Source organism: Corvus brachyrhynchos, unplaced genomic scaffold (assembly GCF_000691975.1).
Source record: "Corvus brachyrhynchos isolate BGI_N302 unplaced genomic scaffold, ASM69197v1 scaffold255, whole genome shotgun sequence".
In the NCBI taxonomy this organism is placed as follows: domain Eukaryota; kingdom Metazoa; phylum Chordata; class Aves; order Passeriformes; family Corvidae; genus Corvus; species Corvus brachyrhynchos.
Window position 1 is genome coordinate 8362360 of NW_008238358.1, and position 13328 is coordinate 8375687.

A 13328-nucleotide genomic window follows, 5' to 3' on the forward strand; every position below is an offset into this window, starting at 1 on the left:
CTCCCTCAGGTTTTCAGCTCTTCACAGCACTAAAAGGGTTAATCTCACCTAGGCCTTGCAGCTGGAATGTGGCTTATCGCTGTTGATCACATGATCTTTGCCGGACAGCGGTGCAGCTTCAGCTGAATCTTGGCCTCACTGGAGAAGGGGAACCAAGATGCTCTGGCTGCCCACAGCAGGGCTGTGGGGGGGTTCCACGGGGGGAACAGGGCCCGTCGGCTCCAGGATGGCCGTGGCCTGGCCTGGCCTGGCCCGAGCAGGGCCTGGGCTGGGCCCGCTGGCCCCTGCATGGGGCCTGCAGCCACCTGTCCCAGCACTGGAAATGAGACAGACCCTCTGCCTCAGGGTTTCTATTCTTAAGTGTGTATCACAGAGGTGGTCACAACTTTAAGTGGCTTAAAGAATTGTCCATATTCAAACTGGTCAGCTGATAGGTTCTGTCAGGTCATAGAGGAGCTGTAAGCACCCCTTTCCAAGAACATCACTTCTGGGACTATGCTTGCTAACCCATGACACTGAGTGGTATTATTTCTAGGAAGGACCCTCTATAAATAGGTTCTTCATTTGGTGTATTAATATTTTTGTCAGTTATGCACACTATGCTGTAATGTTTTTGATTATAAAGTTTGCAGATGACATGGAAAAAGGAACAAGGTTAATAAGGTTGGTATTTCAAGGTAAGCTGAATAGTCTGGTTTAAATACTGGAGTTGAAAACACCAAATTTGAATGTAGTCAAATGCAAGGTACAAGAACTGGGACTTCAGAATATAGGATAGGAAAGTTCATTTTCAAATGAAACAAGAATGAAAGATTTCAAAGCCAAAACCACCTCAAAGTGCATGGCCTGGGCAAGAAGGCCAGTGAGCTACTGTGATGACTGGAATGGAGAGCAGCAAGTAGAAGCAGGGACGTGAGCACGCTATGAGCTGGAACATGTGGCACTGATGAGGTTTCTTTAAAATATTCTGCCTTTTGTTCATGAAGGAGTTTGAAGGTCTACTAAAAGATTGTGTGAGATGCAAAAAAGTGTTTTGAGGCACTGGCAATGAGAGTGAAACCAAGCTTAAATAATTCAGTTTATAAGTTTGCTGAAAAGAAAATTAAGAAGTACATATCACTGTTGGGTGGAGAAGACATTACACTGGGAACTCCCCAGCTTGTCTGACAATGGAATAGTATTTTCTAGAAAACAGCAGTTGATACTAGATGAGTTCGTCTTGTAAAATGCAGTTTATTGTAAATAAGTATTGGAACAGCTGATACAAAAGGCAGTGGAAATAGAACTGGTCTGGGCCTTTAATTTAGATTCATAGCAAAGCAAATTTAAATTCTTCACTTCCATTGTGCAATTTGTTAATTTAGCAATTCTTCTTTTCCCTGCATCTTGAAAGAAGTTTTTCCTATGACTAATAGGAACAGTTCTGCTTTAAGATTATTATTGTTATAATCAAATGATGTCCTTTAGAGGTCATGAAACTTCTCCAAGATGCATAAATTAGTCAGCTATATTCTGTTTATTCTTTTTTTCTCAGAATTGCTTTGAGGAAGTCTAAATTAGCAGTGGGAATTAGATAGTTTTCAGAATACACCTGTAGTCTGAAAGACGAATGGGAATGAGCCAGCTGTATCTTTCTCATGAACTCAGCTTTAAAGTGGTTGTTGAGCTTAGGGCTATAGCTCAAGACAGCAGAAAAAGGAAGAGGAAAGCCCTTGAAAAACTTTCTTCTGCAGCACAGGACATCTCGATACATTTCATCTAGCAGTCACTTGCCCATAGAGGCGCTTGCTGTGGCTTTTTATCTTCATTCTATGACCTTTTTCACCCAATTATTTAATTCCCCTCTGAATCCAATCAAAATAAATAAATTATGGTTTCATTAGAGGAATAACTGAGCTAAATCCAGCGGAATGAAGCTGAGGCTAAACATTCTAGCCCATGAGCCCTGAAGTTCTATGAAGTACTGTTGCTTATATTTTCCAAATTTTTTTTCTTAAAATAGCTACTTTATCTGAATATGGCTGCAATTGAGTAAACATATCATGGATTAGCCTTCCTTTCTATATTGGTGGTGAAAATGCTTGGCAATGGCAGATTGTATCATACTGCTCCAATTTTAGACTGCCATGGCTGTTCCAGCAGACTCAGAGTAACAAAAAGAGGGGGCACAGGTTGTAGAAATAAAACATCAATATAGCCTCACAACCAAAATCAGAGTAGCCCTGCTGAAGCTCAAGCATCGTCATAGAAGTGCTATGTTAAAAAGAGAAAAATTAAAAATTGCTCATCCTATTCTCTTAATTTTAAAGGAGGGGGTAGTGAAAGTCCAGTGGAAAACCCACTCTAAAAAAAAAACTCTTTCCAGGAAGATGGTGAACCAAAACAGAAATCCTGGAGGAAGGTTTGAGAGCTGCTGTTAGGGGCAGAAAGTCCTATTAATGTTTCTGTTCTAATTTCTATTTTAATGACACTTGGGGACATGGTTCAGTGGTGAACACAGGGGTGCTGGGTTAATGATTGGACTCAATGTTAGAGGTCTTCTCCAAGCTGAATGATTCTATGATTCTATTTGAGTTCCACAGGACATGTGTTGTGAGAGAGCACTCAATCTCCTTCCCAGATCATTCTGTAGACATGGAGCTTTCAGAAGGTTTCAGCCACTTGTTCTTGGGCAAAAGAATAGAGAGATTTGCATTGCTTCATTTCCTTTGCAAGTCCACCTTTAGACACAAAGAGACCAAAATCTGCGTTTTGCAAGGCAATGATTCAAAGCTGACACAAATTGAGATACTGGCTCTGGGAGGAAGATGGTCTCTGTCAGGACTGTGATAGGTATCCCAATATTGCACTGTAAGCAGTTGAAGAAGGAAGAGACATGTCTTTCCCAAGGTCATGTTGCCACAGCTTCCAATAAAAATTAAAAACTGTTAAAGAAGTAAATATGACAAAGGGAAGAATTTTGCTTCATTGAAGTACCTTAAACAATAGAACTTGCTGAATTCACCTGAGGTGACCTGTTAAAAATAGGAAGAGAAAAATATTTTCCCTTATTGACCACTAAGAACTTAGTGATTTGACCACATATAGCTGAATCTTGAAAAATCACCTAATAGGAATGGTTGAGAAAGAACTTCTTCAGTAGATTTCTCTGAGATATCATTGGTTTACAGTGTGGAATCAGTTTGAAAGAGATCAGCATAAAGAGCTAACATCATTTCATGACGAGGCATTTTAGGCATTGCTTTTGTCTGTTTATGGCTGGTTTTTTTGTTTGTTTGATCTACTCTGCCTGAAATCAAGCCATAGTGGCTTACAAGGACACTCAGTTTACTTTCTCACGTAGAGGAAGGAAAAAGAGACAGCTACGTCAAAAAGATGAGCAAGATAAGCAAATATAACACAGACTTTCTCTTTGTCCTGCAACCTTCAAAATACTATTCTTGATTATTCAATTAGTGTGTTAATTGTTTTTAGTTCAGAGTTTACTTAAAGGAAAGATCAATTAATAGTAGCCAAAATAATATTTATTCTGAAAGATAAAACAAGTGTTTTAAACCAAGGCACTCTAGAGGTGACTGAATTTTCTTTACATGAGATGGTATTCATATCTTTTTTAACACTTTTATATAGTGCTGCTAAGCTCAGCGTTAGACAAAGGATCACGTAAGTGTATGCAAACCTAAGGTGTTGGCAAGGATGTATCCTGCTATGTAAATAATAATACAATGGTTATCAGTTAGCAAAGGACTGGAACCTCAGAACCTGGGAGCTGCAGAATATGACTGACAGCCCCTGAATCCTCCTGCTCTACAAGGGACTTCCCTCAACTGACAAAGATTTGGGACATCTGGCATGTTGGACCACTGTGTTTTTCAGCACTGAATGAAGGTTGATGTGTTTAGTACAAAGGTATTAACCTATAAGACTTGTCTCATTCTTACTAGGCTTTATCTTTGGGTTGGTGAAGCAGAAATGAACACAGAAGCATGCACTGACCTAGATGCCTGAGCACCATTCATATTTAACTCTGTGTAGTTTGAAGGCTGAACAGTCTTTTGCCTATGAGAGCTTGTAGTGTGCAAGTTCAAAATTTGGATATGGAATACATTACCTGAAGAGCTTCGATTATTGCTCAGTAAGTCCTCTGTGGAAACAGCTACAGACACTAGAGACTTGAAAAGTTACCTGAGACACAGGCTTCTTGTGTAATTGTGAGCTCTCATATTGTAAACTATGCCCAAATGACAAGGAACATCATGCAAAGAAAAGCAAGAAACCAAAAGGGAATCTGTATTATTTCCTGGAAGCACCGAAATGATGGAAATAAGAGGAACAAGAATACAGAAGCTGGAACATTTTCTTTGGTGGGAACCAAAGAGATCTATTGAAAACTTTTAACAGGTCACCCACTCTTTTGTTACCCTGCAGTTGTTAAGCAAATTTCTAAAAGTTCTGGTAAAGCAAAATACAAGTAGTATCACTTTTCTATAAAGAACTACATCTGAACTATTTTTCTTTTTTCCCCCAGAAATATAGACTTTTCAAAGACTTGAAAAGACATTAAAACCTAATGAAAGTAAATATAGTTAGTTTGATTGCTCTGGGCCCATGTCAATTAAAGAAGGACAAATATAAGCTGCTTGGATCCAGAATGAAATGGAAATGATGAATTTATGCCTTTAGCAAAAAGTGAGTACTGATTGTATCTTCATGTGTTGCTAGAGGGGATGGCCAGTCTTGCGAACCTGTTCATTGCAGGAGGTCTTTCAGGATTTTGTGTTAGCCAGTTCTGCATCTGTGTTAAATCAATATCACAAATGGTGCATGCTGGGGGCTATTTAGGAGGGGCTTGGGAAAAAAAAAAAGAAAATAAAAAAAGGCACCTTATTGCTTTTAGTGCTAATGGTACATTTATTATGCTGAACCATAAATCTGTTTTGCCTGATATTGGTTTTAGGCATCAATAACTCATGGCTTGGAGTTCAAGGTACTACCACTACAATTTCCAGAAATGTTCTGGTGGATGACTGACAGCTTTACTTAATCTCCAAAACTAAGTGTGGTTTCTTTCTTTCTCCTAAGCTCATAAAAGATAGTTTAGGGAGATGCTAAAAATAATTAAAATCTAAATTCAACATCCTGGAATCAGTGACAGAAGAAAATTCAACAGAAAAGCCTGCCAGTACTAATTATTTTCAGTTGATAAAAATCATTCATTTACTCAAAATAAATAGGCATATTTATTGAATGGTTAATTAACTGCTTTTTGATTTTTCACTTTTTTCTTTCCTCCTATTTTTGCCATTCTCTTTTAGTATTAATATGCAAAACAGCAGATGGTTTTTTTATGAGATAAGTACAAAAATAGTCGCTTGGGAAATCAGTTTATGGGCACTCTCAGAGGTATAATAGGCAACCCTATAAATCTTACAAAGAATCTTGAAAAGGAATTTAAAAGACTATCGTAGCTAGTTTTATTGTAGAGGAAGAGATGTCAAAGAGAAATGAAAGAACAGTCCATGAATATTAAGATTACTATGACCTTGACCTATTTAATGTTCACAGTTTAATTGTAGAAGGTTTTTATGTTTAATTGGATTATAATTTTTCAGTTATTTTCTAGGATAATGTATATTGTTAAATATCAGAAACTGCATGTGAGTACAAAATTAAAAAATTAGGGATACCTCTCTGAGGAGTATCCACTGAATTCAAGAATTCAGTGTTCACCCTTCATGACTGGAATATTTCATCATTTGGAGGAAAATCAGGGACAATCTTGTAAATATGTGGCATACTAAGTATTGTAAAATACTAAGGAAAGGAGGCTTGAAAACATTGCCACATCTTAACATCTAAGTTGTACTATTTAAAATGTTTGGAAATATGAGTGCTTTTTAAAATGCTCTTTAATTCAGTTGCAAGTTTGGTAAGGTATGATTTAAGGACAAGAGGGTATTTAGAGATGTACTTCTGCCTATTTGAATATTTGCATCAGTCAGATACCAGAAAGTTTAGTCAACTAAAGGAAAAAAACCATCCCTTTTTGACTAGTCCTCCAGTGGTCTTCATTGTGATATGACTGGGTCAAATAATAAAAAATACATGCAGAGTAAATTGAGATCTTGAGCTATTAGATAATACTTGAAGGAATAAATCAAAAGCTTTTGCTGCCTGTTTCAAAAGTAGGTATGTGATATGCATTTATGGGTTTTGCTTATCCAAAGTAGCACATGCAGAGAAATGGCCAAAGTCTGCAGAGAGACTTGGGTAAAGGACTCATAAATGGAATCCCCCTCCTCCTCCATTTATAAGACTATGTGTTATCAACACTAAATACAGGAGTTTATTTTTTTGAAGTCTTTGAGCCATTGTTTACACATTGCAGCATGACTCACTTGTGCAGGTTGTTCAGGAACACAAGGGATAAATTATTTTGAGAAAAGAAAGAAAGGTCAGAGAAGGACAGAAAAAATGCCAAAAACCTGCACCACAAGATATTGTAGTTGTCTCTCCAGTCACTGATACCAGAGCATTTTAGTGTTTCAGCAGATCCCAAATGGAATCTATATTAGTATGAGCAAACCTCAAGTAATGATTTATTTATGTGCAAGGCATCTTAAGAGCAAGGTGTCTAAAAAAATTTGTCCTGTTTACTCAAGGTTGTTGGCAGGAGTAAGGTCTATGAGATGCTGCTTCCTCCATTTCAGCATGGAATATAAAGGACCTTGTGGAAATAAACTCAGCAAGTAAGGGTAATTTAGTGATAAGCACTGTAAACCTCTACTGCCACATTTTCCATAAAGGAAAAATTCCAGAACTTGGTTCATAGACTTACAGTCTTCTGTAATAATGACTAGCATTATCTTCATAACATCTGTAGCAAAAGAGTTTAGACTGTTTTGTACTCCTCACATTAAACCCCCAAACATTTATATTTTCATCTCCATCCTCATGAGGTGTTGTCATTCTTCTTTTCCAATCCGCAGATTTTTCTAATAATTTTCAAAAGACTACAATTTTTAAAGGATTTTTTTTCCTAACTACATTTACTTTATTTACTTTGCCTCTCTGTCTGCTGAGGCATCAGAATAATTAATTTGCTTGTTGAGTATTATATAAACTTGACTGACTTTCTTACCACTCTCAAGCATTAGACATTACTACTCGTATTACCAGTGCAGCTGGCTCAGAAAGAGTCTTTTGCTGAAAGTCCTACATGTCAGCAACTTCTGTATCTATTTGTGTTCAGATAGTCTTGACTTGCCAGCAGATCAGACCCAGGGAAAAATGCTTATATGAGTTACTGTAAACTGAAAAATACTGTGGCTCAATGGAAGAGCAATTTGGCTAGTATCTGAGAGAAGTAAACAGCTTTTATACTCCAGACAAAAGCTATGGCTCTCAGATGTATTTTGAATGACAAAACATAATGTTTGCAAACTATTACACTGGATTTACTTATCCTCATGAGAACAGACTGTGATGAGGCAGTCATTGTTCTCCAATTGGATATACAGTTATAGGAAATATTATAGAAAATAAGAGTGGAAAACTTTGAAGGAATATCCAATTCATCATTTAGCCCAAAGATGGAATCAGCTGTATAAAACTTAGACAAAGTTTGCCTGAGCTGCAACATCAAGCAAATTGTATATTGCCTTTGCAATGCTGCCAGCCAAATTTGCATTCTGTTCATTTAGATAGCCTTTTCTACTCAATTTCTGTGTATTGGGTTGGGTTACCTGTAGTGTACCAATGAACTTTATTTATTTTTCTACCTGGTGCAGTCAACATTTGGTTATCTCTAGTCAAATTGTCCTGTCCAGTGCCATGGCTGTGGAGGCACCTGAGCTTGCTCTAAGTGAGTACTTTGTCTGCTTTGCTGTTTGGAGTGCCATGACCAAGAGAATTGTACGTTTTTGCACCTTAATTAAACTGTCCTTGTATGTTTCCAAAGCCTAATACAGGTATGATATTTCCACCTCTTGATTAACCCAGGGCAAGTACGTAAACAGATTTTTTTCTAAAGCAGCACTCTTATTAAACACTTGAAACACCAAAAGTAGAGGTTCATACATATAAACTACATAAAGTTTTAATAGGGACTCCTCATTAACAGTCTACACCAATATGTGAAAAATAAATGCACCAAAGTTTTTTTAATGTTATTTTCTGAAGATTGGAAAAACAGTTACTGATTTCAAATACAGCAATAATTGGTTTTTTTAAAAATTATTCTCAAATTATATTTTTCTCGCTTTTTTTTTTGTTTCCACATTCTACTTAACTCAGGATATGCTAGCTGTAGGTCTTATTAGTGATCTACCTTTTCTATCAAATGCTTCTACCTTTTTTCTTTTTTTTCCTTTTTCCTTTTTTTTAAATTTTCAGTAAAGGAAAAAGGAAAGCATTCAACAAGGGACAAGGAAAACATATATTTCAAAAACCAGTGAAAAGCAAGCATTTTTTTACCTCATCAAATTTGATAGAAAAGTCATTGTAAGTTTATCTTTAAAGGAGAAATATAAATTAAATAGATTTTGTAAACAAAAATTTGGATTATTTTTATCTCTTTCACTTACAGCTTGATTTTCATTTTGAGATCAGAGCTCAAGTCATGTTTAGTCTACTAAGGACATAACTAAGAATAATAGTTCCTGCATCTAACCTGACTTCTGTAAGCCCCAGTCAATGTTCCACATTGAGACTAAAACTTTTCTTGACCTGTCTTTTAATGTTGCCACAGGATTTTATGTCTATATTGCATTTACTCTTGATTATGTCTAATTGAGCAAATATAACTACAAAAATATAACTACAAATAAAACTCAAACATAACTGCAAAACTTAGGATGATCCATATTATTGAAACCTTTGCCTTCTTTTGTAAAGAGAAACTGTATCAATCAAAATATTAATTCACAAATAATTTGTATATGCATTATATGTATTTAAGGCTCTTTGCTTACTATTGAAGCAAATAAAATGAAAAATGAAGTAAGTCATGGAATACTTACATAAGTTATATGCAGTAATTTTAATTTCTATAAAGTGCTTTTTCTAAACAAGGTTGTGTAGATTTTTAATGGCTGGCTAAGCCTGAATACTTGTTTCTGCTGTTGTGCCTTGCACAGAAGTGCTGATATGACCCAAACAACAATAAACGAAGAAATATACCAAGGCTTCCCTCAAAACCCCCCCCCCCAAAATAGCAAAGAAACACCAGAAATGACTGTAAATATCTTCAAAATAGAGAATATATCTTTCCCATCATTTTCTTGAAAAACCAAATCTCTGTAATACAAGAAGTTTAACCCTGTAACACCATGTACAACAGGTAAAAAATGGTTATTTTCCAGAAACCAACCTGCATGCAGTAGGATTTATTTGAGGGAATAACAATTCCCTTTAGAAATTAATCCCAGACTTTCTCTTATAGCGATGCTTTCCTTCTACTCACCGCAGTAAGAAATACATAGACAGGTGTGCAGGATCAGTGTGTGTCTCTCGGTGCTTTGCCTTGCTGTTGCTCTCCTATCAGGGCTAGCTGAGCAGTCCTGTGGGCACAGTGTGACAGGAGCTCCGCTGCCTTGGGAGCAGGTACAGCTGCAGCTTTAGCGCTCGCTCTCTGCCTCACATTTGTAACACCCTCACTCCTTCCGGTCATTCGTTCCAGGGGAGGAATGACACCAGCATTTCTGAGCTGTTCCTGTGTTTTCTCTCAGAACAGTCAGGGAAAGCAGACTTCGTGATTTCCATGCTAACTACCAGCCTGCGTGCTGCCAGTTCTCCCTACTTCTGCCAGTGATGACATTCAGCTTGCTCCTCCACACAGGATACAGCACTGATTCCTCATTATGTAAGGCAGTCTAGGTCAAGTGTAGGAGAGACACTGCTGGCCTGAGCAAGCTAGTGGATTGCTCCCTCAGCTTCATGGGGTCTGGAAGCTGGATCCTGATCTTTGCTACATCTTCTTGGGTGAGTGTTTTTGCATGATTTAAATGGTTACTGTGCTGCTTTTCTATGCAGATAGCTGTCAGCCATGCTGTGAATTGCAGAGGTAATTTCTTAGGTGAAATCAGCTCTGTCAGCATGATTGAATTAAGATAGTAGTTCTTCTAGGCATCTCAGCTTTAAGACACTTTACAAATAAATAAATCATAAATCGGGTTTGTTAAGAAACATCCTTTCTAACCATATGGGGATTAGTGTTAATTTGACTGATTAAGCAGTGAATTAAATCCATTTGCTTGAAGATGGTGTGGGAAAGCATTATTGGATATTGCTATTAGCTCTGAGAGGTTTACTGCAGTTCTTGGCTGTTGCATTTTTTTAGCCTAGCAAATTACAAATACGCTTCTCCTATTAAACTTAACAAAAGAAACAGAAATGGTCTTTAATTTTCTTGTACTCTCTGGTTATTTTTTGAAGTAGCAATTAAACTCAGGATGCTATTTGCTGTGTACTGCATGAATGTCTAAATCTTTATGCTTCTGAGATATGTAAGGTGAGTACTGCAGATAAAATTACATTTAGTGACTGCTCTGCAGAATGCTAGAACAGTACATGGGAGCTAGATTTATATTAGAGAGTAGCTTTTATTCATGCTCCATGTAGAATTCAAAGACATTTTTTGTATTTCAGCCCTGCTGAAAATCAGTCTGTAACAAAGGATAGAACAAGTTTGTCCTTAATTTTACGTGCTGGGTATTGTCAGGTGCTGGGAGGTCTGATCATACTGGAATGCAGTAGAAGAGGCCCTGGAAAGTAACAGCATAACACTGATACTGCAGTATCATATAGGGAATTTCAACAAGGCTAGCTTGCTTGTTAAGGACAGCTACTGTCTTATAAATCTGAAAAAATATTTAACACATATGAGAGATTAATTGGAACACTTGTCTTTCTTTGCAGTACCTTGGACAGCAACTTCTTTGTTCTCTAATACAGTGAGTCTCCTTCATGGGACTCAGCAACTGGTGAAAATTAATACCAATTTAAGAGACATCAATGAATTAAAAAGTACCAGGGAATTTATAGTAAAGAAAAACAAACAAACAAAAAAAAAAAAACAAAACTGAGAGGAACTTTGGTCAGCATTGTATCAATGCATTGTATTTAACAGCTTACTGCCAAGATTTCTTTTAATATTATCTTTAAAATAGCAGTGTTTGTATTGCATTATGTTAATGAGTGTCAAAATAGTAAATTAAGAATGCAAAATCGTTGGCAATTTACAATATGGCATTGACAAAATTTTCATGTCTAATAGGTAACTGTTCACTTTAAGTGTAAATGCCAAGGTCCCTTACATCAAAATAAGATTGGATATTAATATAAGTTTATGTATTAATATCTGATTAAAACTAATTTTGATGGGAAGAGTGGAAGCCTTTTAAATGTGTTTTTTCTCCCCACAAGAAACTAGTTGTTCTTCATACTGTTCTAGAAATAACTGATAGACTAATTTCAACACTTGTTCTGAAGTGAGGTGAATTGTTTTATTATTTTCTTATTGTCTTTGGAAGCTCTCTTTCTCTGAAAAAGAACTGCCAGGCAGTGAATTGTCTTTTCATCATGGTCTTACCTTACCAGTTACTAATTTTTTTTTTTTTTTTAGTAATGACGGTTATATAGATCTATGCTGTGATTTAGTAGAAATACGAGGCTGCAGCCTTCATTAATTACATTATGAAAGTTGGGCTCAAGAAAGTGGAGCTCAGTTTTGGTATCTTGATAAAACCTCTGTTGCAATGCAGTATATTACATTGTATAATATTTTATAGATATCACTTCAGACTTCAAAATACCGAAGTATGTCTTTCAAACAAACTTGAAATAATAGCATAGTATAGGAACTTAGTACCATGAATTATTGTAATGATGTACTTCACATTCTTTGTCTCTTGCTGCTTGAAGTGTTCTAAAATAGTTACGCTATTATATGAGTACACTGTGTTCCATCCCATTTCAAGTGTGGGTGCTTGAGGTATTTTCTTACAGGCTCAAGGAGTATTAATAACATATCTATTCAATTAGAAGAAAAAAAAAAGGCCTTATTGTCTTTAAATGTGTAGTGATTTTCTGGAAGTCTTATTTTTATTTTTTGCATCGTGGTTCATAGCAGGGTACACACAGTACTTCTCAGCATAGCAAGCTGCAGATACTACAGTAGGATACAGTGTTAGAAAATGGTGTTTCCCATGTGTATTCATACATCCCATATTCTGGTATATCACTTTGGGTCTGAGAAATTGAATCTGAGCTGTTAAGTATGTTTTGAACCCAGTACATTGCAGGATATTTGATTGCAGGTTGTTAGTGGTCAGTGCCTCCACCTGGTATTTTTCTGTGGCTTACTGGAATTGTCCAATCCATGGCTACATCAGTAGCTTGATTTCAATATTCTTTATATTTCCTCAAATCACAGTATGCAGCTGGATTTTCTGACAAACTTTTCACTTTTCCTCAGAGCACTAGAATTTTCTGTACTGCAAAGGAGCTTGTTTGCTCTCTTCATAGTATGGAAATTACACTAAAACTGAGGAGCATGGAAACAATACCAAAGTACGTAAAATAAGTTATTCAGATCTCAGGTTTTATCTGTCCATTTTAGTTGAGTAGTTGAGATACATATTGTGATGACACACATATGCTATATTAGTGCTAAATTGAAAAAGAAAGACTACAAATATTAGTGTTTTAGTTTATCTCATTTAACAATTAAATATAAGACTGTAGTAGTATAGTTGACAAGCTTTCCATGTAAGTTTGGGCTCACAAATGCAGATCTTTCACCGTCTAGAACTGCCAACTTTTATTTGGATCTAGTACACAAAAATATTCCAAATGTGACAAAAATCTATTGCTGTAGTTTGCTTTACTTATTCTGAAGATAGCTGTTTAGAAGCTGGCAGATATGCTTTGTTTCTTGTGCAAAAAGTTACTAAGCTTTTTATTCAGAGGTTTTCCTTGCTCTTCCTTGAAACTGGTTGGATTCAGTCTTCTGTGTTGTTACGGTTTGTCTCATTTTTCAGGTCCTGGCTCTCCAATATGATGTTTTCCCGTCCTTAACTGCTTGGATAGCACTTCTGTGACTGCAGTACAATTGGTTCACAAGTTTAGAAAGAGAAAATGTCCCTTGGATTATAATGTTCACCAGCTTGTCCATGGAGGATCTTGGTCGGCCAATCCCTTATCTATTAGACAAATTACTCCATTAGCTGTTTTCCACACCCGCTGTAATTCACAGAATTCATTGCTAGAACACTATAAAGACATACTGTAAAGAATTAAGGGAGATTTTAAAAAATGTCTTGGTACAG

General features: G+C 36.5%; 1 protein-coding gene and 1 long non-coding RNA gene across 4 annotated transcripts in view; one reads left to right on the top strand and one right to left on the bottom strand.

Annotated features, from left to right (window-relative positions):
- The window catches only part of LOC108447031, a 96933-nt gene extending 87390 nt beyond the window's left edge, over window positions 1-9543 (bottom strand). For all 3 annotated transcript variants that reach the window (XR_001862393.1, XR_001862392.1, XR_001862391.1), the window contains exon 1: window positions 9464-9543. This is a non-coding gene — a long non-coding RNA (uncharacterized LOC108447031). The remainder of the gene's footprint in view (window positions 1-9463) is intronic.
- Window positions 9544-9745: 202 nt separating this feature from the next.
- The window catches only part of LOC103616593 (sodium channel protein type 1 subunit alpha), a 93859-nt gene continuing 90276 nt past the window's right edge, over window positions 9746-13328 (top strand). The window contains 1 exon segment of the mRNA XM_017735643.1: window positions 9746-9981. The gene's annotated coding sequence lies outside the window, so the exon portion shown is untranslated.